General features: G+C 30.7%; 1 pseudogene; it reads right to left on the bottom strand.

Annotated features, from left to right (window-relative positions):
• The window catches only part of LOC131858936 (germin-like protein 9-3), a 36,055-nt pseudogene extending 12,059 nt beyond the window's left edge, over nucleotides 1-23,996 (bottom strand).
• Nucleotides 23,997-24,510: the final 514 nt, after the last annotated feature.

Genomic DNA, 24,510 nt, shown 5'->3' with positions numbered 1-24,510 from the left:
TGACCATGTGTATGTGGGACCTCTAGTTTTTGAAACAAAGATGATGGTGATTTAGGCACAAGATGTGGTCCTCTATTGCCTCCACCATTAGGCCTCCTTTGATTCATATTGAGGTGAGTTTGTTGCAAAGGCCGATTTTCCATTATTTGAGACATGTCAAAATCATGAGGAATCTTGGCTCCACTATGTGCCATCACTTGTAAGAAATATTGTCTATCTCTCCTCATTATTTCCTCAACCAATCTATTGAAATGAGGATCCATAATGGAGTCTTCCACTTCTGCTGAATGTATTGAAATGTTGTCCATATTGTCATTGTGTGTATCCTTGTTGTTTATAGTGTCAATGTGCTCAACATTTGGAATGTTTCTATAGGCATCCATGTCAAGTAATGTAGTATGATCAGAATTGAAAAAGACATCATTGTCATACTCATAGGAACTCATGTTTGCAGATTCTTGAGCCTCTTTAGTTCTCTCCTAGATTTTTGGGAACAAGTTTCAACCATGAACTAGGTATTGACCAAGATGTGTGAGACTAGATGAAAATGGAAAGAGTATGGAAGACCAAGAGTTTGGATGTAAATGAATCTGAAGTATACTTGCAATGTCCAAAGTGTAAGACCAAGTATGTATGTAGTAGAGTAAGTGTGGCTTCCAAAGAGATGATAGTTTCTCTTGATGAGGTAAGTTGACCTTGACTATAAGTAAGACCAAATGAGACCCAAAGGTGATAGACCTTGATGAGGGACCACTTAGAAAAATTTTGTTGTATGTAATGTGTTGACCAAGTATGATGAGGATAAGCAAGTGACCTTTTGACTCAAGTTTAGACAAATATGTATGTAATGCAATGTGTAAAGCAATGCTGAACTTTGTGAGACCCAAAGGTAGGTTGAATTCTAGATGAAAACTTGAAGAGATGGCTTAGGAAGCTCAAGAATTTGGAAACGGATTGCTCTTGTTTTTTGGACTGTAAATTTTTCCAATTTGTGAAGTTGTTGTTGTGACCAAATCTGAATTTTTTTACTGTTTTTCGTGACAAGAGGACATAATGATGATGAGGACTCAATGTTTGCAAGTGTTTAGACTCAAAATGACTCCAAGAAAAGTGTGTTGTTTGATGTAAGAATGTTTTGCATACACTTGAAGACATAAAAGACATAATGTTTTAATGTTTGGTCTTGAATGTTTGGTTGTTCAAAATAAGACAAGCACAATTCTTATGGTTGGCCAGGACAATAGTTGTTGATTCCCACATGAGGCTACGCTATTCAGAGCGGACACTTAGATGCTTGACCCCACTAGCTCCACCCTTGACACTCACTTCTTGGGGCAGCCAAGCATCAGTCCCCACAAAAACTCCTCGTGGCAAACTTTGTATCTCTACTAAGAACCATATGTGTGTGGGCCACTCTAGAGGTCTGACCTCCTGCCCCAATAACTAGAAGGATTTTGGCTTCTTCTAAAACAAAAAGGTGCTAGTAAGGGCATACACTCAAGTGGCCATACATGCGGCACTTTCAACTCTATAAATATAGAAGGCTCCCAGTCGGTAGGGGTTATGCCCTACAATTGATCAAATAAATTTGATCAAACGGGTTTATGGGGAGACATAGTGTCGGTATGAACTAATCAACACACGTTATCCATAGTTTTCACCATGAATATAGTTGTTTATAGTGGTTCAGAAGAGGTGGGTTTTCCTCACTACCACTTGGGTCATTCTCTCCTGACTAGTAGTCCTAATGACCACATGGGGAGACAGACCCTCTAAAGATGAAACAAAAAGAGCCTATTGCTCAAGACACAAAAGACACTAGTTCAATTTTAGTGCACCAATTGAAGTGTTTGATAATCTATGAAAAAAAGTCACACAATAAAGATCAAAAACCCTTACCAAGGTCCTACAACAAATATTTGTTAGTAGTTTGGATTGTTTCAAATGATCACCCCTTCCTGCAAGCACACAAGGTAGGTAAATTTAAGATCCAAAAGACTTTGTGAAATAGGGGCCTTCAACAATGCATTTTGTTGACCAATTCAAAGATCTGATTCATCATAAAAAAAATAACACTTTTAAAATTTCAAGAGATTTCTAGAAATGTAAGAAAATCCAAAAAATGTGCTAATTTGCTCCAAAAATTAATTTTTTATGAAAAATCATAAAAAATTCATATAAAATGCAAAATCAATCCAAAAAATCTGAAATTTTTACTGGAGAGTCCCAATGGTCTTCCAAACTATAATAAAAAAATTTCGGCAACAAATCCAAGCAGTTTGTGAGATATGAGTAAAATAATGCAAAACCCTAATTTTCAAAGATCCAATTTCTGATGAATTATTTTGCATCAAATTTAAAATCAAAAAGAACAAATCCTCTGTATAATTATGAGTAATTTCCAAAAATGTAAGAAAATCCAAAAAATTCGCTAATTTGCTCTCAAAATTAATTTTTTATGAAAAATCATAAAAAATTCATATAAAATAAAAATTTCATCCAAAAAATCTAAAATTTTTACCGAATCCTTTTGATAGTTTTCTTGAACTGCACAAAAAATGTGATACCAACATTCAAAGCCGTTTGTGAGATATGATCAAAATAAGGAAAAACCCTAACTTTTAAAGATCCAATTTTTTAGGAAATATTTTGCATCAAATTTAAAATCAAAAAGAACAGATCCTCTGTATAAATATGAGATATTTCCAAAAATGTAAGAAAATCCAAAAAATTCACTCATTTTCTCTCAAAATTAATTGTTTATGAAAATTCATAAAAAATTCATAGAAACTTAAAATATGCTCCAATAGATCTGATTTTTTTTTGAGAGTTTCTGATACTGTCTTCAACCTACAAAAAACATTTTGTGCAAAATTTTCAAGTTGTTTGTGAGATATGATCAAATCTCTCCAAGATCTTGATTTTGTGTCCAAAACCCTAGCTGCACAAGGTTATTCTCCAAATTGTTTTACAAAACAGCAATACAGGGTTAGAAAAATATGCAAAAAACACAGATCTAACAAAAATCCATGTTCCACGAGGCATGCCAAAATGTTTATGGTGAAAATAGATAACAACAATGTTGAAAGACTAAATGAATTCAACCACAAAACCCTAGCCTAACAACAACAAAGATCCACCATAACATATGAAGATTACCTAAGACAATGCAAATCAAATGAAATCACAAAGATTATACCATCATATGTCCAATAGGGTTTTGATCTCCATTCTTCCTATCTCCATTGATCTTGCTTGATATATTTGCTCTCAGATTTTATATGTGCACAAGAGCTCAACAAAGAATGGAAATGTTGTTGCAAGTAGGATCGCATGTAAAAGTGCAAAGGCGTAGTGTAGTCGAGTAATCAAGTAGTTAGGATGCATAGATTGATTAGGGTTGATAATGAAGGAAGTATCCTCTTATATAAAAGACACTATATGAAATGGAGGGATAAGATTGAGAGGTGTAAAAGATAAATGGTCGGCTATGATTAGAGGGTAGGTAAAAGAAATAATAAAATAATGAGAGGGTAGGTAGTGTATGAATTAAGAGATGAATGATATGTGTCATAAGTAGAAAAGGCTAATAAATTAATTAAATAAATATTTATTTAATTAATAGATGAAGTGGGATCAATTAAATAAATAAGATATTTATTTAATTTAGGAAAAGGGATAATTTAAATAAATAAAGGTATTTATTCAAATGAGAAGTAAGGCTAGAAGAGGATATATGAATTAATTAAATAAATAAAGATTCATTTAATTAATAGAAGAATTGGGCTTAGATAATTAAATAAATAAAAATATCTATTTAATTAGACATGACAATTTTAGGTGTGATTAAGTAAGTTAGAAGAAAGGACCTTTAGGAAGTTTTTTTGCATGTAGAGGAAACCATTACACAAAATCCATGCAAAATATAAAAATTAGAAAGATCAATCGTAGAACCCGTTTAGTATTCCCAACCAATAGACTTCAATAGCCTTCCAATAGATAATTCATATAGTTGTGGATAATTGTTAGGAAAAATACCAAATTTCTCTTATCAAGACTTTACGTACTTTATTTTATATCACAATATCCATTCTCATTGATATTTGTGTCAAATAAATTTTATTCCTACCATCAACACCCTATGTTGAAGGATTTGTGTGATATAACAAGGTTTGTGAAAGGGAGTTGATGGACCCTAGAGTCTCCACCTCAACATTCTCCTTTATAGAGAGAGGGACCATGACATGCTTAATGTTTGACCAAGTGCATGATCTCTATGTCTTTTCTTGGGAATGATGTGTGTTGGCAGAAAATGGTATATCGAGCATTGATCATGAAATATACCTTTGTAAACAAAAAATAACATTTTGAAATATGAGCTTTAGAAAATAGTTTGTTTAGTCACATCCATTGTGGCAGATATAAGTAGATAAGAAAGATCTATTCACCACAATAGATAAGAGATAGATTTAATAACATGTAGAGGAGTTTTAGAAGTTATAGATAAGATATATGTATTAAAGAGATATAAGAACTCACTGTCCCTATCTAGGATTCACAAGGAAATAAGTAAATTGCCATTTGGTCCTCCCCTCTTGGGAAGTAAGCTAGTCATTTTTGCTATTGAGTTGGCTTATTCTAGACCTAATATCTTAGCTTGGGAATTTGAAGTCTTTAGAGGTCCCTTCTTTGCATGATATTTAGATGCCTTAATTCAAGAAATTATTTTCAAAGTATGCATGGAAGAGGAAACTATAATTGTAAATGAAGTAGCTTAAGAGGAGGACTCATCTATGGACTTAGAGGTTTTTGGTTCAATTGATTTTCAAGATGATAGTGCTATTTTTAATGATGAATTTAAGCCTATTAATATGCAAGTTGGGGATCCCCATAGCAAATAGTAATCCTCTTGAGGCAGAAATAGAAGATATAGAGGAGATTTTTCTAGAGATTTGTCTAGATGATTTTGTGATTACCCCCATTTCAAGCCTTCTATCCACCAAACATACTTAGTGGTTTCTAAAATATCTTCTATGAAGAAATCAAAAGGTAAAAAGTGTAATAGGATAAATCTGCTAAATACAGAGAATGAGATAAGAGCGGGCATCCAAACAACTTTGGATGACAATATGAGACCATAGAGAACATGTCATTCTCCATGAAACCAATGAATATAATCTCATGGAATGCTAGGGGCTCAAATTTCCTTAACAAGCATCTCCTCATCAAGTCTCAATTGTGGGGCAGATCTACTTCTACTACAAGAAACTAAATTTTTAGAAGATGAGAAATTATAGACCTTTTATTCATGGAAACAATGGGGCTATGTGGCCTCCCCTTCTTTAGATGCTTCAGGAGGGTTAGCTATTTTGTGAAATGCAAATAAAATTCAATTTCCTAAATTTGTAGGGCAAGACAAATTTTATTCACATAAAAGTCACATTCTACAACTATTCCTTCTATCTATTAAATTTTTATGGTCCAAGCTCTATGATGAGAAAATAGAAGGTATGGGAGTGATTATTAGCAGTCCTTTCCTCCTTCCCTAAGAAGCCATTCATTTTTCAAGAGGATTTCAATGATATTCTCTTGATAAGGGATAAAAAAAGTCACTCCTTTGATAGTCATGCAATATTTTAGTACTTTTGTCTCAAACAATGGCTTAAAAGATTGGGTACCTATCAATGGAAACAAACATAGGAGTAAATTTTTTCGTATATCTGAGAGATTAGGTAGGTTCTTTTCTAACATAGTATGACTATTCAAATTTGGCCCTTGTTCATCTCACATTTTGCCTCTCTTTGGGTCTGATAATTTTTCTATTCAACTCGATTTGGACTTTGATTAGATCATTGTAGAAAACCTAAGTCATAATTTAAATTTCAGAAAATGTGGTTTCAAAACCCTTCCTTCCCCCCCTTTCTTCAAAGATGGTGGGAAAGTTCCATTTTTTCAAGGATCTAGGATATTTCATCTCATTAAAAAGTTTTAGCATGTCAAGCTAGCTATAAGACTGTGGAACAAGAGGGTGTTCAATTTTTTTTTTCTATCTAAAGATGACATTGAGGAGCAACTAAAGGAAGTCAATGGGGAAATTATCAATAATGGTATTAATGATTCCTCCTATACCCATCAAAGGAATCTTCAATTGCAGCTTGAGGAAATCCTTGAGAAGGAAGAAATTTATTAGAGGTAGAAATCTAGGGAGCTTTGGCTTAAAGAAGGAGATAGGAATACATTTTTTTCACTCTTTGGCTAACATGAGAAGAGCTAGTAATACTATATTCCAAATTAAAAACTCTTTAGGTGAGGCCTTTCTTGATATAGATAAGATAGAAGTGAAGTTGTTCACTTTTTCTCTAACCTCTTCTTAGCCTCACCTTGAACAATCAACTAGATAATTATCAAGAATTATTAGAGTTCATTCCTAAGTTGATTACATAACAGGACAATCAATAACTTCTCAAGCCCTTCACTTTAGAGGAAATCAAAATAGTAGTCTTCTCTATGCCCTCAACTGATGCACATGGCCAAATAGCTTTTCAGCAATGTTTTTTCCAGAAATGTTTGCATTTTGTGGGTTGGGATATTTGGAAAGCAATGGAGGAGTCTAGGAATAATGGGAGTATCATAAAGAAATTTAACACTACTCTCATTTCTCTCATTCCCAAATTACACTCCCTAGTTTCCTTTGCATATTTTAGGCCCATTTCTCTCTGTAATACTAATTATAAAATATTTATGAAGGCTATTTCTCTGAGACTAGTAAATCTAATTCCTAAATTCATATCAAAGGATCAAGGGGCTTTTGTCCTAGGTAAAGAAAATTTTGAGGGGGCCCTTATTACCTATGAACTCCTTCATTTTATGAATCAAGTCAAATCTAAATTAATGATTCTTAAATTAGATGTGATGAAAGCATATGATAGTGTTACCTGGCAATTTTTGGAGTAGGTGATGTTAAGCTTTGTGTTCTCAAAACTTTGGACCAAACGGATTCTCTTGTGTATTTCACGAGCAATTTTTTTAGTAATTATAAATGGAAGTCCATGTGTCTTTTTCTCTTCCACTAAGGGTGTTCAACAAGGAGATCCTCTTTCCCCTTTCATGTTTATTATTTTTGTAGAAGTTCTTAGAAGACCAATATCAACATACCATCTAAAGAGTTTATGGAAAGGAAGTACCTTGCCTCATATGCAGATTGCTTCTACACATATATTATTTAAAGATTATACATTAATTTTTGGGGAGGCTTCATTAAGGGAAGCTAAAATTATCAAGAAAGTTGTGGATAATTATTGTACCATCTTAGGTCAGAAGATCAATGCTTCCAATCTAAGTTTTTTTTCTTAAACTGCTCCTCTTTTCTTTTGGCCAAGATAACTAATTTCCTAGGCTTCAAATTTGATTCTCTCCCATGCAAATAATATTAGGTAACCCTTTGTTTGTGGGGAGGAATAAGAGAAATTTTTTTAGGTATCTCCTCCTCTATCCATAATGAAATCTCATCATGGAAAAATTTCTGGTTCTCACTAGTTGGTCACATCCTCATGATTAAATCGGTGTTGGCCACAATCTCAAATTATATTATATAAGTGTTTCCTATTTTAAAAAGTGTCTTAAAAATTATCAAATATACCATCAAAAATTTTCTTTGGAAGGGTCCTATGGAGAAGAAAGATAATCTACTCACCTACTTGCATGTGACAAATGCTATATTCCTAGAGGGGGAGGAGGAGAAGACATCCACAACCTTCACTTAAGAAACATTTTTTGTGGAGTAAAATTGATTTGGAGACTAATAACAAATCTAAATGGGCCTTTATCATCTTGTCGAAATACCTTGATTCTTTGGAATCATAAAGGATTTTCACAACTTCAGACATCCCACAAGGCTCTCAGATGTGGGGTTTCCTAGTTAGGTTTTGAAATCTCCACTTCCCACACCTTTCATGGGTAATTCATGATGGTAAAAAAGACTTGTTTTGGGAGGACTCTTGGAATGGGAACCCCCGTGGAGTACACAAAAAACTTATTAGAGATTAAGATTCTTTTAAAGAATTTGTGAGGACTAAAATTTTTCAATTACCTCAATATTGCTAATCATAATGATACTCTCATAATAATATGGAAAGGCTTCTCCCTACTAGATTCCCCACAAAACCAGAAAGAAATACTAGCTAAGGCTTTTAACTACATGACTATTGACATTAGCTTAGATTAGGATAAGCTCCTCTGGACTCAATCCAAATAAGATTTTTCTTTAGTAAAGGAAGGATATGAAGTTCTCAGTAAACACGTCTATTCTTACGCTAGAAAGTGTTTCTTTTCATTTTGTTGGATAAATGTATGTATTCCAAAAGCTAGAGATTTTGCTTGGTTAGCACTCAAAGGGAGAATTATCACTAGTGAAAGACTCAATTGCCTAGGCTTTTCTTTTGTTTATAATTTTTTTTTTTTGTGATAAGGAAATAGAATCCACTAATCACTTGCTCCTCAATTGTGATTTTTCTTATGAATGTTGGATTTGGCTATGCAATGAACTTAATTGGTTTGTTCTTTTCCAATCTAACCTCAATTTGACTTTTGAATCTTGGCCAAATTTGTTGAATGACTCTTTTTTTGTTGTATTATGGCAAGCATCCTTGACTATAATCATTTGGAACATTTGGTAGGAAAGGAACCGTGGGATCTTCAAAAAGGAGAGTAACTCAATTAGCCATGTGATCAACAACATAGAGAGTTCCATCTCGGAAGTAGTTAATGCTTGCACTATAAAACATAAGAGCTTGGAATCATTCTTTACCTCCTGGGATGACTCAATCCTCAAAGAATGGAAAAGGATCAAACTCCCTTTTAAGGGAAACCTCCTTAAAAAATTAGTAGGGAAGAGGAGCATTAATGATGTCAAATGGGATCCTCTAAATTATATTCATTTGAAACTTAATTTTAATGGAGTAGCTAAAGGGAACCTAGGTCTCTCTAGGATTGCATTTGTTATTAAAAAATTTAGAGGTGAAATTTTGGATGCAGGAGCGGCTAGAATTCCAGATGGGACAAATAATATTACAGAAACCTCTACATTAGTTCATGGTATATGCTTGTATTGTTAGTTAGGGATTAAAAAAATGATTATTAAAGGGGATCCAATGAATGTAATATCAACTTTAAATATTTTTGAAGCCCCAAGTTGGAAAGTTTAGTATGTGCTCCAGGAAACATGCCAAATTCTCCAAAAGTTTGAGGATTTCACCATCAAACACTACCTTAGAGAAGCTAATGGACTTGTAGATGCATTAGAAAACAAAAGACGTGATATTGAGTAAGGGGAGATATAGCTAAATCAAGATCAGACCCATGCAAATGGGGTACTAGCACCCATTGCATTAGCTAAAGCTCTTTGTTAATTATCTTTGACACTTGTTGGTTTTTGTAGGTTCTCATTTCCATGGTGGTGATTTTTGTATGTTTATAGGATGGATATCCTCTCGAAGGCAACATTTCTTGGTAATAATGATGCACTATTTAAGGTCTAGATCTCTACCTCAAATGGAGCTTGTATTCAAAATGACAAATACAATGCATGTTGCATTGTGTCCAACCAATATTTTGTGTGTAGCACATATTCATTGGACGCAGTCCCATGTTTGATAACATCTCTACTATTTGATGAAGGATAAGTATGATCATTACAAAATATTGTGATTAGGTTCCTAATTCTATCTTCAATATTGTTAGAATGAGGAGCTCTACACATTATTGCCCATTAATCTTCCAATGTACTATCATCAAAATTGATTCTCCTTTTCACACAATGTGGTAATGTGTTCCTAGACTATACCCAATCTGAGATGAAAGTGAAGAGATTTTTCTTTTTTGGGACATGTTTTTATTTAAAATAGATGTCAATAGCACTCTTATTGAAATGGCCCTATCCACAGATCTAAACCGTTTTCCAATGGAACCCAAACCTTCCTTAGCATTTTGAACAATATCTTTTTGTAGCTGAGAAAATTTCTTATTTTTCAATGTTGTATCTACACCCAACAATTTTAATGGCTCTTTTAACTCATTATTAAGAAGTTGAATCGATAATAGTTGGGATTTTTCAAATGTATTAAGATTTTCAAATTGAGCAATTATTTCCTTTGACTTTCTATATAGTTTCCTCCACTTAGTATGTGTAGGTTGTTCAACATAATATCTCAATTTCTCCACATCCATTTCAAGTAAATGATGTAACTTTATAAAGTTAATTTATCTCTTTACACATTGAGCTAGATTCATATTCTCATCCATACTAGTAAAAGGAAGAAATCTCAACCCTTCTCTGACATCCATTGCTTGAACTTGGGCTGACCTTTCTCCAACATTTGCTTGAGATTCTACTAGAGCTTCTTCTTGTTGAGAACAAGCTACAAAAAAAAACAAAAGAGATCAATTTAAAATTATATAAATTTAATTATAAAGACTAAAGGGGAGAGAGGGAGAGAGAGAGATATCTAGAGAGAGATATGAAAGTAAAGATGCATATTTTCTTGAGATTGGGTTGACCCTTCTCTGACTTCTACAACTTGAGCTTCTACTTGAGCTTGTGCTTATTGAGTGCTAGCTACAGACCAAATAAAATTTAGAAAAGAGAACAATTTAGAATTGTATAAATTTGACTATAAATACTTAATGGGAGAGAGAGAGAGAGAGAGAGAGAGAGAGAGAGAGAGAGAGAGAGAGAGAGAGAGAGAGAGAGAGAGAGAGAGAGAGAGAGATTGAAAAGATCTAAAGAGATGAAGATAGTAAGAGAGATATCCTAAAAATATTTAATCACCTAAGAAGACTAGAGAGAGAGAGAGAGAGAGAGAGAGAGAGAGAGTCTTAAGGGAAGAGACTGAAAAGACCTAAAGAGATGAAGAGAGTAAGAGAGATATCATAAAAATATTTAATCACCTAAGAAGACTAGAGAGAGAGAGAGAGAGAGAGAGAGAGAGAGAGAGAGAGAGAGAGAGAGAGTTGCAATAAAAAAATCCAAAAAAATTATATTCTTAAAATATAAGCATGCATCCCTCTTCAACATGGAGAAAATTCCATCTAAATTTCTATTACATTTTATAATTTATTATTTGATTAATTTAAGTGGGTTGATTAATTGTAAATTGTAAAGATACATCCCTATTTTCTTCCTATTATATCTTGCCAATTCTTGTTCATGACATCTTTGTTCTAGGTATTAGGTGAATACTTTCACGTAGTCTTATTTATGGGCTTGTTATTTTATTTCCCATCTCCTTCCTTTGAATAATGCACCTTGAAAATTCCACACCAACAAAATTCACTTCAAAATGTCTTCTTTATGATAAAGTGTTGGATTGTGCATCTTAAGATGTTATTTCGAAAACATATCATGACGACATTAAGATCTCTATTACATTTCAAATCATGTATTTTTCTTACAATTCAAGTGGAAGTAAAGATGGAGGATCCTTTTCTAATAGATTATAGGTTAAATGGCAACCTTAAAAGGAAGGATGGTATAAACTTAATTTTGATGGGGCTTCTCGGGGAAATCCAGAGCCATCAAGAGCGAGCTACATTATTAGGAACTGGAATTGAGAAACTATTGTCTATCTAGTCCTCTATAGGAGAATACTAATAACATTGTAGAATTCAATGCTATAAAACTTGGGCTTCTTTTGTGTAAAGAAATGGATATTAACAAAGTAGAGATTTAAGGGGATTCAACTTTGGTGATTAACACTATGAGGTTAGGTTCTATATTCAATTGAAAATTGAAAGCATTGTTAGAGATAGTTTTATCTCTACTAAAACACTTTGAGGCATATATAGTTAATTACATTTATCAAGAAGACAATAAAGAAGTGGACATATTAGCCAACAAAGCAATTGAAGGTTTGAAAGAAGTCTATAAAGTGAATAATCTAATCTAAATTATTCTCTTATTGAGTCAATGAGGTTCTAGAGATAGAAAATATGAGGAGGATGAATTTATGTTTAAAAGGAGAGGTTGGCCAATGAATAGTAAGTCAAGAGAATTTGAATTTGAGTGTTGTGAAAAAACTTCCCGAGGGTGACGTTAGATTTCTAGGTTGACACAACTATAGTTGACAACTCTACCCTTTGGTGGGGATGTAGTATAGACATTCAATTATGTGGAGTATTGGCTATATAGTCATATCCACTGTGGTATGTTTGCTACTTTTTTTTTTGAATCAATTTTAGAGGAGGTAAATGGATGACAATTGATGGTGATGAGATATTAATTCTAATGTATCAAACTGGACAAAGTTGCATAGCTCATGACATTTCTCACACTTCCATAAATGCAGATTTGTTGGTGTGCGTCAGTTTTTCTCCTTCAACAATGGTGTTTGGATCAAGATATTTTTTAAAGGAAAAGATAAATATGGTAAATTAAATTAGAGTTTTGAAAGGATATTGTAGTGTGTAGATTTAGTGATAGCATTAATGATAGAATTTTCACAAGAAGCTAGAAAAATTTGGGTTTTAATATACATAGTTTGTTGGAAGTTTGACTTTTATATTCTTATCCTTTGTTTTTACAAGTATTCTCCTTAATTTTCTCCATTCTTTGAGATTTTCTCTTTGTCGTCATGGATTTTTCAATCAGACTATTGGCTAGTAAATGACAAATGGTTTTCCTAGGATAGATAACTCAAAAATGTCTAGGGGAGGTGCTTAATTACTCACATAGGTTGATTTTGCATGTAGTAAAATCTATTTTGGTTCCAAAATTTCTTCATGTTTACCATGGGGGAAAGGAAAGTGGTAGCAAAATAATTGTGTCATCATATTTTCAAAGACACCTTTTTAGGTGATTTGGATAGAGTTTTGTTGTCGATAGACGAAAGACTCAATCTTGTTCCCAGGACAATATTTTGTTGTCAAATCTGGAACAAGGGAGGTTCCAAGGCTTCCAATTATCACTATATTAAATCAATAGAGTTTTGAGGCAAGATAATTATGATTTAAAGGGGATTGGCTTTTCTTAAGAGAGTAAAGAGGCTCTCTAAGAAGGGTTCGACAGAGAGAGCCATAGGTGATGATGTGAATGAAGATGAAGCTTGGGTGTGCAAATACAAATATGATGAATGGCTGGATGGTGTGGGGAGTTTGAAATTTAGTGAAGATGAGGAGGAGTTGAGCCTAGACTAGGTGAAGTGACAATTAGAGGTTATTGAATGTGCTCAACAACAACCACCCACTGATATCCAAGATCCAAGGGACTCCAATGTGGGCTGAGGCGAGGAAATATTTGCTCCATCACCCAAAGTAATTTTTTTCTCCATTCTTCATGTTTTGCCTTTGCCATTTTTGTTTTTGATATAATCTGGGTATTATAGACCTATGGTGTTTCTCACATGATATCGTGATCTACTATGCGAGTTTCATCTAGATGACCTCCCCTATTTCATTTATTTTTTAAATAACTTTACGATGACTATTTTTATAATATATAATAGACTTTCTAGCTTCAACCTTTTATCAAGAGAAAAAAAATTATATTCACAAAAATATACCTATTCTACCTTTCCTTTAAACATAATCAACTGATCCTGGTATAGATAAATTTGTACATATACCATCAACTTGTATTGATGATTCTAAAACATAAAAGTGTAGTGACAAATTTATGAGCATACTAGAATTTTAAAATTTAACAAGCTTTCTCATCACAAATTTATGAGCATACTAGAATTTCTAAATTTAACAAGCTTCATCATAAAATCTAATTCTATAATTTAACAAACACATGATGATTCCAATTATCAAAAGACATAAATTTGAAGCTCATTCGCCACAAGAATACGCAATAGATGGTAGGGAGTGCCTAAGGATCCATATAAGTTCTAAAGGAAGTATTTTCTTCATAGATCTAGTTTTTCATCAATTAAAATCAAAAGAACTTTAATGATCATATATGCACTTGTTCAATTATTTTTATACCCATTCAATTATTGATTGATTGAAGACCTTTAAGATATGACAATAATAAACATGAATATATAATGATAGATTCACAATAGATACACTATTAGAAAAATATAATCATAGAATATATCAATAACAATAGATAAACATGATTGAATATATATACATCCAATTCTTAAGATATAACAATCAAATCTAGAATATATATTAATATTACAATCTTTATGATCATTAATGATTGATATTTTGATATTAATATTTATCAATCTAGACATATTTATTTATAGATAAAAGCTACATTCAAATTTATAAACTATGTTATAATTATAAGATAATACCATACAACTATTGAATAAGCCTCTTTATCTTGAGAGCTATTAACCATCGGTTATAACTGAAAAATGAAACAAATAACGACATTCACATTTTAAGATAATACTATACAACTATTGGATAAACCTCTTTTATCTTGAGAGCTAATTAATGGACAATTATAAATGATGAAAAAGAATGAATATACATAAAATATTCTATTCATAACCACAAAAATGATGGCAAAATTCTCTAACTCCTACAAAATCAGTTTAAAGATTATCCACATTTTCATCCTTTTAGTACTTTCTGCAGGCTAGTACTATTGCAATTGATTGCTATCAATTTTTATTTAATTGTTATTATTCAATTGTTTCTCCACCAATTAGAACTATGATTTTTTTGTTTTCATATATATTTTTTAATTTTTATAAATTAAGATGCATGATTTTTTAAGTTTTTAAATTATAGAAATTATTTTCCTCCAATCTAATTGGCTTGAAAATTTTACATCTTATTACCAGATTTCATTCCACTATTTGAATGATTTTTTTAGGCATTAGCATGTTTAAATTTTCTTATCAAATTTATTTTAAATATACACCCAAAAAATCTTTAACAAATTATCTAAAAAACTATTTAATAAATTATTTAGACTCTGCATTTAAATCTTTTAAAGAATTATATAAACAAATAAACATATATATAATATAAAAAATATATAAATTAAGAATATTATTTTAGTTATGTGATCCAATACATTAATAATATAGTTCTAATATAAATAATAATAAATTAATAAAATACATTATAATAATAAATATATGAAATTTTTTACAATAATATTATAATATAATTATAATATATTAATAATATAACACTTAAAATACATAATTGATTAATAATTTTGATAATTTAAAAATTATGATTATAATTTAGGGTTAACTTAGGTTTAGCATTTGATTAATGTTAGGTATATTTTTAAATATAGTTAGTATTACAATAATGGTTAAATTAGAATCTAGTTAGGGTTAGAATTCAACTAAACTTATATCAACACTAACCCTAATTTATCTTAGAATAGTAACTTTAATCATCAATATTAGTGATGATTTCCTTAAAAGTTCTTGTATGATTTTATTTCAATTTAGTAATCCAAATTCAGATTGTGTTAATTTAGTTATAGTAATTGATTAATAATTCTTTATCCAAAAGTTTAATCCACTATATTTGAATTATTATTGAATTTTGTGTATGATAATATATTTATATTTATGTATACTTTATAAAAAAATAACCTTAGAAATAATTAAAAATTATAACTTAAAGGAGATAAAAAGATAAATAACCCTTTAAGTGAAAATAGGTGCATAAGGTGAAATAAACCTAAAGAAATTACTATTATAATTTTAGGGTTAAGACAGGGCTATGGTTTAGTTAAGATTAGGCATATATTTTTAATTATAAATATTATTACAATTAAGGTAAAATTAGGATTCAATTAAGATAATATTTCATTATATCAACCCTAATCCTTACCCCAAGCTTTATCCTAGAATAGTAAATTTAATCATAAATAGTAGTTTTGAATTCCTTAAAAAATTCTTGATTATTTTATTTCAATTTAGTGATCCAATTTTAGATTGTCTTAATTTAATTATAAAAATCTTATTAATATAATGTATGGTAATTGGTTTATTATTTCTAAATTTGATCATGTAAACATTTATTTCATTATTTTTTTGTGATTATTAAGTCGAGAGGCTTCTACAATGGCAGCAAATTTATGCGTCAACATTTGAGGGTTTTCAATAATTTTGATGGTCATTTGGTTTTCAATTATTTAAGGTTTAAAATATAATTAACTATTATAGAAAGTAAAATAATTAATAGATTAATAGATTTGGTTTTCAAAATGGTTATGAGACAGTTTCACTCCATTTGATAATTAAAAATTGCAAAAATGGTAGTGCTCCATTCTATGAAGGGATCAATTGTGCAGTTTCATTGTGAGATAGAGGTATGTAATATTGTTTTATAGATTTCATATTGTAGGTTTGTTGAATCTATTTTATTTGCAGAATCATCAACATATTAATATTCAACTTTTGGAAAGCTATCTGGATTGATTCTTCTGTGTAGTTGTGCGATGGGTGAAGATGTGGAGACATTTACACCAAAACAACTGGGTTATCTTGAAGAAAATCTTGTGCTTGAAGAAAAGAAAGTTTGAGAGAGAAAGGCAAACATATTAATATGTGTATATGAATTGAACAAAAAATACTATATACTGATCAGTTTACCTCTTTTACTTGGTGTTTCAAAACAGATAGAAGCCTTAAAACATGAATGCCCAAAGACAGAAAACAAGGTAACATTGACACGAGCATTTAATTTTCTTCTTAAAATAGTTGTTATCTATTAACAGCATGAATTTTCCACACTTTATAATTTCAGTATGCAGTGATCTCTGGTTTTGATTCTTAATATTTACCAACATCAATGTTTTCGATATGAAAACAAAATAAAATCAGTTTCATGTTACTGATGGATTGTAATATAAGATCTAAAATTGTGAAGATGAAAATAAATGAAACCAATTTTATCTTATAGGATCGTGAAAATATGATCCAAAATATTGATATTATAAAATGTTGCAAAACTGAATCCAGAAATCTACACATACTGAGTCTTCATCTCCTATGTGTTTACTTTGATCTTGGTTGTGTACAGGTAATTGGATTACAACATAAGTGTTTTATTCTCAAGGAATGGGTGGGTATTACCTACAAATTCATTCATTTGGTTAAAGACTTTAGATTTTTACAGTCAGATGATATCTTTGGAAGAAGTACAAAATCAATAATATGAAAAGGATACAAATTCTAGCTAAACTTTGTAACACTAATATTTGTCTGTTCCACCCCGTAGCTTACAAATCTAGAAAATGGTGAAGAAAATAGTCTAAATGATTGTAACTCAAAAGGGCAAGAAAATGGTCTAAATGATTGTAACTCAGAGGGGCAAACTCCTCCACTTGCATTTCATGTACAACCAAGCCAGTCGAACTTGCAAGGCAGTGGATTTTGAAACCCTAACCCTAGAGATTAGGGTTTTTGCTCCGCTATCTATTTTGCCATAGATTTGTAAGGTGTTTACCTGCATGTACGATGATGTTTCTTTGTGGACAAAAGCACATATTTTTATACCATAAATAGATTTGCAAAAAAAGTATCTGTAAAAAACCTTGTTCTGATAATTATAGTGAAAAAAAAAAGTTATGGTGCACACACTGAAAAACAAATTGCTGAATCCGGTTCATCTTTGTAGTTTTAATGGTAGTTTTTAAATCGAGGAGCACTTCAACAATGTCTTTTTGTCATAGATTGTGATTGAAACTTTGTTTAAAAATTAATTCTTTCAATAGATTGTGATTGAAACTTTGTTTAAGAATGATAAAAAGAAAAAGTAAGAAATTAAAAAAACTAAAAAATAGATATCTATTTTCAATGCATCATTTTACTTTAATATCTGTTTCAATCCATGAAGGTGAGTCCAAATTTACCAAAAAGATTGAATGAAAATAATGAGTAGTTTTAAAGAATTTTAATTTACTTAAGAATGATAAAAAGAAAAGTAAGAAATTAAAAACCAAAAAAATAGATATCCTATTTTCAATGCGTCATTTTAACTAAGTCACAGGTAAAGGAGGGTTGATCTGGATTGGGGTTGTAGAGGGATTCTTTAACATTTATTCATTTGTGAATTTTTCTAGGTTGACATTTATTCACTTTCAAAAGATTTAGGGTTTTTATATAATGTTTGATTTTGTTGTATTTAATTTAGGGTTTTGCATTTTATATTTTTGTATATGTTACATAGTATGTTTTCATTATCTTTATGAATAACTTTTTTCAATTTTAATAAACTCATTTGAATTGCAAATGAGGAGATCAATGCATTGCAGAAGGAATGCAAGATGCCAGTGAGAGTTGTAAATCTATTTTACAACTAATTATTGATTCATTTAACAATTAAAAACAATGAATTTATTTCAATTTTAAAATCTAAAATGATTTGCATGCAAAAAGAAAAGGTAGAATAAAAATGTTATATGTCTAAATTAATTAAAGGTTATGAGTAAGATAATTTTAATTATAAGAAACTTTGAACTATTTTAAAATGTCTATATTTAAATTATAATAAACTTTGAAGCTATTTTAAAATGTATTTATTTCATTAGAACAAAGCTTCACAGTAATTATTTCATAAAAAAATTCAAATAAGGAAAAACAATATTCATAAGAAAATTACATAATATTAAAGAATTTTTTAATATTTTATAAAAAATGACAATAAGTGTTATGAATGCATTATCCTACAATAGTTACCTATTTATAGCCTTACCTTAAAACTAAAGTCTAATTAACTATAAACTTAACCCTTAAACCTAATCTCTCTAAATAAATGCAAACCCTAACCTAATCTTAAAGTTAACTCTAATCATATAGTTTTTAAATTTTCCAAATTATATCATAAAAGTTTAAACCCTTAATTAATTTTTTGGTTTGATTACCATTATTTGAATTTTAAAATTTGAATTTTTTTCATGCAAAAACGAAAAGGGTAGAATAGAAATTTTGTTAATATATTTAGATTAATTTCTTTTCTTTTTTCAATTTGACAACTAAAAGCATAATCTAAAAATTTATTATCAATTAACTTTTACTAATGCCTATAGAGTATTAGTTTAAGTTTTATTTTAAAATTTACAAATAAGGAAACAAAATATTCATAAGAAAAGTACATAATAATAAATATTCTTTTAATATTTTATAAAAAATGATTATAAGTGTTATGAATGCATTATCCTACAATAGTTACCTACTAGCCTTACCTTCAAACTAAACTCTAATTCACTATAACCTTAACCCCTAAACCTAATCTCTCTAATTTAATGCCAACCCTAACCTAACCTTAAAGTTAACTCTAACAATATAATTTTTAAATTTTTAAAATTATATCATAAAGGTTAAACCCTTCATTAATATTTTGGTTTGATTACCATTAGGCTTTGATAAACATTAAAAGAATACTATAATCATTGTTTTAGTTTTAAATTTATTCTAAAGCTAATTATTGATTCATTTAATAACATTAAAAAAATACAAACCCTAACTATAATGAAAACCTTACCATAATAAAACCCTCACCTTGACAATATCTCTAATCTAGACTTGATTGAACTCTAAACCATAACTTGACCCTAAACTTAAGTATAACCCTAACTTCACCCTTACTACAATCCTAACCCTAACCCTTAACACTAACACTTAACCTATGATACAAACCATAACCCTTGAGATAATCCTAAATGTAACCCTAATCCTAAGCCTAACCATAATCTTAACCTTATCCCTAACCTTAACCCTAACCATGATATAAATCCAAACCTTAACCATTAGCCTAACCCTAAAAATGATGTAAACCCTACCTACAATTCTAACCCTAACCCTTAACCCTAACTCTAACCCTCTAATCCAAAACCCTAACTCTAACCCTCTAATATAAAACCCTAAATCCTAACCCCTAACCCTAACTCTATCCTTAAACCCTAAATCCAAAACCTAACCATTAACCTGACCCTTAAAGAGATGCAAACCATAACCATTAGCCAAACCCTAATCCTAACCAAGTTGTAAATCCAAACTGTACCCATTAACTTAACCCTAACAATGATATAAACCATAAACATAATCCTAATCCTAACCCTAACCCTATGATATAAACCCTAACCATTAGCCTAACCCTAACAATGACGTAAACCCGTACTACAATCCTAATCTTAACCATTAACCTAACCCTAAAAGTGATGTAAACCATAAATATAAATCCAAACCATAACCATAACAATAAATATAAATCATAACCCTAGAAAAAATCTTAAATGTGACCCTAAATCTTAAGCCTAACCATAATCTTAACCCTTTCCCTAACCTTAATCCTAACCATGATATAAATCTAAACCCTAACCATTAGCCTAACCTTAACAATGATGTAAACCCTAACTATAATCCCAACCCTAACCCTTAACCCTAACTCTCACCCTCTAATATAAACCCTAACCCTAACATTGTGATATAAACCGTACCCCTAAAAATAAAATTAACCATAATTGTAAATCCTAATCCCAACCCTAATCCTAAGTCCATGATATAAACCCTAACCCTATAAATAATAATAATAATAACATTAAATCCTGACCCTAACAATAATCGTAACCCTAACCCTAACTTTAACCTTAAACCCTAAATCCAAAACCTAACCATTAACGTAACCCTAACAATGATGTAAACCATTACTACAATCCTAACGCTAAGCATTAACCTAACCCTAAAAGTGATGCAAACCATAACCATTAGCCAAACCCTAACCATGTTGTAAATCCAAACTATACCCATTAACTTAACCCTAACAATGATATAAACCATAAACATAATCCTAATCCTAACCCTAACCCTATGATATAAACCCTAAATCCTAAGCACAACCACAATCTTAACCCTAACCCTAGCCTTAACCCTAACCATGATGTAAATGCAAACCCTAACCATTAACCTAATCCTAAAAGTGATGCAAAACACAACTATAACCCTAACCCTACACATAATCCTAAGCATAACCATACATCATAAACCTAAACATAATCTTGACCCCAACCCTAACCCTAACCATTAACGTAAACCTAAGATTGATGTAATATCTATCTATGATCCTAACCCTAACCCTTAACCCTATGATATAAACCCTAACCATAGACATAACCCTTACCATAATCCTAAATATTAATCCTTTGAACCACAATTATAAACTTAACCATAACCCTAACCCTAATGCTAATCCTAACCCTAATGTTGTGATATAAACCCTAACCCTAAATGTAAAACTAACCATAATCTTAAATCCTAATCCTAACCCTAATCCTAATCCCATGATATAAACTCTAAACCTAGAAATAATCATAACAATAATACTAAATCCTAAGCCTAACCATTAACTTAACTCTAACAATGATAGAAACCCTTACTACAACCATAACCCTAACCATTAACCTAACCCTAAAAGTGATACAAACCATAACTATAACCCTAACCCTAACCCTAACCTTTAACCCTTAGTATAACCCTATGATATACATCCTAACCCTACACATAATCCTAACCATAACCATAAATCCTAAGCCTAAACACAATCTTAACCCTAACCCTAACCCTAACCCTTACTCTAACCATTAACCTAACCCTAACAATGATGTAAAATCTATCTATAATGCTAACCCTAACCCTAATCCTATGATATAAATCCTAACCCTAGACATAACCCTAACCATAATTATAAATGTTAAGTCTAACCATAATCTTAAACTTAACCATAACCCTAACCACTGTGCTCACCCTCACCCTAACACGGTGATGTATAAACAACAACCCTAAACATAAAAACTAACCATAAATGTAAATCCTAATCCTAACCACAATCTTAACCCTAACCATAATCATGATGTAAATCCAAACCCTAACCATTAAACTCACCCTAATAATGATGTAAACCCTACCTATAATCCTAACCCTAACCCATAACCATAACCACCCTTGCCCTATGATATAAAGGTCCTAATCCTACATATAATCTTAACCATAACCCTAAATCCTAAGCCTAACCACAATTTTAACATTAATTGTAACACTAAACATGATGTAAATACAAACCCTAACCATTAACCTAACCATAAAAATGATGTAAACCCTAACTATAATCCTAAACCTAATCCTTAACCCTAACCCTAACCACAATCATAACCCTAATCTTATGATATAAACTCTAATCATAGAGATAATCCTAACCATATACCTATAAATTAAGCCTAACTAGAACCTTAACCCTTACAATGATGTAAATCTAAACCCTAACCATTAACCTAACCCTAACAATGATGTAAACCCTAACTATAATCCTAACTCTAACCTTAACCCTAGACATAATCCTCACCATAATGATAAATCCAAAGCCTAACCATGATCTTAACCTTATCCCTAATCTTAATCATGAAGTAAATCCAAACCCTAATCATTAACCTAACCCTAACAATGATGTAAACCCTAACTATAATCCTAACCCTAATCATAGCCCTACGATATAAACCATAACCCTACACATAATCTAGCCATAACCCTAAATACTAGCCTAATCACAATCTTAACGCTAATCGTAACACTAAACATGATGTAAATCCAAACCCTGACCATTAACCTAACCTAAACAATGATGTAAACCCTAACTACAACCATAACCCTAGCCCTAATAGCAAGACAAAATGAACCCTATTCCTTATTGAATTAGGCCTACTATTTTAAACCAAATCAAATCCTAACCCTAATAGTAAACCATAATGAACCCTAATCCTTATTGAATTAGGCCTACTATTTTGATTCCAATCCTAACTATAATTATAAATCTAGAATTGAACCAAATAGAATCCTAAACTATACAACAATATATATATTGAAATTAATTTATGTCATGTCTTTCAATTCATGCTGCAACTGCTACTAGCTTATATATATTTAATAATATATATAGAATAAGCCGAAAGGTATCCTTCTTGAGGTGCCTATTGCACTTTAATGTTGATAAATCAATAAAAAAATAGGCGCCTCTAGAAGGATACCTCTCAGCTTATTCTATATATATTATTAAATATATATAAGCTAGTATTCTATGATTCAACATCAAGATGAGTTGGCTAGAGAAGGGAATTTATCTTAATAATAAGATTATGTTTCAAATAATCTTAAAATTAAAATATTATTAGTACTCTTCATTAGGCTAGTACTATTGCAATGGATTGCCATTAGTTTTGCTAAGATGCACAATTTTTAGACAAGTTTTTAGGTATTAGTGTTTAAATTTTCTTATCATTTATTTTACACATCCACCAAACAAATATTTAACAAATTATCTAAAAAACTATTTAACAAATTATTTAGACTTTTTATTTAAATCTTTTAAAGCTTTATATAAACAAATAAACATAAATATAATATAAAAAATAATAAATTAAGAATATTATTTTAGTTATCTGATGCAATAAATGAATAATATAGTTCTAATATTTATAATAGTAAATTAATAAATAAAAATAATATAATATATTAAATAAATTAAAGAATTGCAGCACCGCCATTGACACGCCGAGCCCATTCAGCACCGGAAACTCTGCCGCCACCACCTTTGTCACTTTTACTGCACCCGATAAATTGTTCTTTCCCACATCTCAGAATCCTGCGAATGTGAAGAAATTCCCAGTCAAATTAGAAAATTGCCAAACCAAAACGGTGAAGTCATTGAGAATAAATTTTAAATTTGTGATTCTTTTTATGGCAATCTAAAATGTTATGTTTGTCTTTTATTTATATCTTAAATTAACATTTCTCTCTCCTTAAAAAATTCATGAATTTTATAATTTTATATTATTATTTTTGTTAATTTAGGTTTCTTTCTTAATTCTTTTCTATTTTCATTTATTCTTGTTTTAATACATTCTAATTTATTCGACCTTATCTACAATTCTCGAACATTGTAACATTATTAGCCTTGATTCGATGGACTGATCTCACATGGTGTAGACCTAACCTAGAATTCAAAAGATCAACTCCCATCCTTTTGCAATAGTTGTAAGGATTTGACTTAGTACATGCTTATGTGATGATTCATTATGGCTTTCTTATAGGCATTCATTTTAACATTATTTCACATCCAATAATTAGTCACTATCCTAGAACATCAAGGAGCATGCATTATGAACATTTTCAAGTTAGTGCACTGAAAAGAATAATTGAGGAGAATGCAATTGCCCATAAGTCAGCAACTCTCCAAGGTATTTCTAAAAATTGTCAATCCTTAAGCATTGATAGAAAATAGATATTGGAGTGACCAAGGTTGTAGAACTACACATTTTTCTAGATCATTTTTCTAGGTGTCATATTCATGTTATAGAGATCGATATGGATCACATTTTGAGAATTGTTGTTTTGTAAAATTCCAAGGATAGTATATGATTACCCCTCTAACTGAATCAAATTTTGAGTCATGTTCTTCTCCAAGGTTGTAATCTCCCCATCATCGGCCTTTCTATGATTTTCCCTCCTTCAACTCAACCAATTGACAAGTCTT

The sequence above is a fragment of the Cryptomeria japonica genome, chromosome 10 (genome assembly GCF_030272615.1).
Source record: "Cryptomeria japonica chromosome 10, Sugi_1.0, whole genome shotgun sequence".
Lineage (NCBI taxonomy): Eukaryota > Viridiplantae > Streptophyta > Pinopsida > Cupressales > Cupressaceae > Cryptomeria > Cryptomeria japonica.
This window is presented reverse-complemented; position numbering and strand designations above follow the sequence as displayed.